The 1,736-nt window shown below is 40.9% G+C and overlaps 1 pseudogene; it reads left to right on the forward strand.

Moving 5' to 3' along the window:
* Positions 1 to 495: 495 nt before the first annotated feature.
* LOC124094231 (RNA-binding protein Musashi homolog 2-like) lies at positions 496 to 1,213 on the forward strand (annotated as a pseudogene).
* Positions 1,214 to 1,736: the final 523 nt, after the last annotated feature.

Genomic DNA, 1,736 nt, shown 5'->3' on the forward strand with positions numbered 1-1,736 from the left:
GCCTTAGCTTTTTGGAGTTTGCAAGGAGACATCACCTTGTGTTCATTTTTGCACGCCAGAGCTGGCTTCTTTACACACATGCTTTCCTGGTAAGTCAGCTTCATTTAAATTCACCCAAATTTGTCTCTTCTCCCAAACACCTGTGATAATTCCATTTTCTTCTGTATCTTTTAGGAATCCTCTTAGTGTCTCTGGTTTAGAATTTCAATCATTGAAATGGTCAGTAAACTTTAATTTTTCAATATTCAAGTTTGCTCCTGGTGGTCTTAACCAGTTTGGCTAGGGAAAAAGTAGATTTTTATTAATAAAAATAATATGAAAGTCACCTCTGGTGGCTTCCAGAGTGGTATTTTAAGTGACTTGTACAGAAAGAGGGAGAGAAAGTGCATAAGAATTTTTAACATGCTGACCTTAGGGCTCTTAGCTGGCTGCCACTGGAATCGCTGTTGAGTTTGGTGTTTCACGGGAGGAAGACTCCCATATGAAGGCACTAAGCACAACCCCGGTAAAATGTTTATAGGTGATCTGAGCTGGCAGACCTCACCAGATAGCTTTATAGACTATTTTAGCAAATTTGGAGAAATTAGAGAATGTATGGTCATGAGAGATGCCACTACAAAATGCTTCAGAGGCCTTAGTTATGCCAGTTAACAGATCCACCAAGTGTAGATAAAGTATTATGTCTGCCCCACTATGAGTTAGATTCCAAGATGACTGACCCCAAACTTGCATTTCCTCACAGAGTGCAATCCAAGATGATGACAACAACAAAGAAAGTATTTTTAGGCAGATTAACTGTGAACACAGTAGTGGAAGATGTAAAGCAATATTTTGAGTAGTTTGGCAAGGTGGAAGATGCAATGCTCGTGTTTGATAAATCCACCAACAGGCGCAGAGGGTTTGGCTTCATCACTTTGGAGAATGAATATGTTGTGGAGAAAGTTTGTGAGATTCATTTCTGTAAGATCCATAATAAAATGGTAGAACACAAGAAAAGTCCACCAAAAGAAGCCATGTTGTTCCCACCTGGGACAAGAGTCTGGGCAGGGAACTGCCTTACACCATGGATGTGTTGCTACTCCTCCTAGGCTTGAAGGGCTACCCCAGCTTTATGGAAACTTAGAGTTGAGGCTACCCTGGACTTGCTCTTTGCTTCAGCTATCAGTTCCCTGAATATTTGCTGATGTCACCAGACATAATTTTTATCAACTAACTCTTAGGAGAGTCATAGCAAATTGGGTTTTATCACCATTTCTAGAGAAAGAATGCAGTCTGGGCCTGGGTCACCCCTGCTGTTGCTGAAACACTGCCCCTACTGCCTGTTTGAAAATTTATTTTTCGTGTATTTAATTCTTAGAAAAGATCTCATTCCTTCACTCTATTTTTAAAACTTATTCTCTAGTCCCTTCCCATTTGCATCTGTATGCATTTTTACCAACTCCACCCCCAGCTCCCCAGAATGTAATGAGGCCAAGGGAACTGCTTACAAGCTGAGACTCTTCAGAAGTCTCAGGATCCAGGAAGAAGATGTCAATTTTTTAAAAAATAATGACAAAACAGCTTGTCGGAACATTTCATGGGGTGAGCTCTGAAATGCTAGTGACCCAGAGGGTTGTGGCTAGTGACGTGGAACATCTGTGTTCTCTGGTGGATCATAGCAGAAGTGAGAGCACACACTGACCCCTCTATGAAAACATGTGAGAACAACTGTAATAGATTGTCTGAGTATCTTTGTT

This window comes from Marmota monax, unplaced genomic scaffold (assembly GCF_021218885.2).
Source record: "Marmota monax isolate L192 unplaced genomic scaffold, Marmota_monax_Labrador192_F-V1.1 WCK01_AAM20220418_F8-fsc00043, whole genome shotgun sequence".
Taxonomy (NCBI): domain Eukaryota; kingdom Metazoa; phylum Chordata; class Mammalia; order Rodentia; family Sciuridae; genus Marmota; species Marmota monax.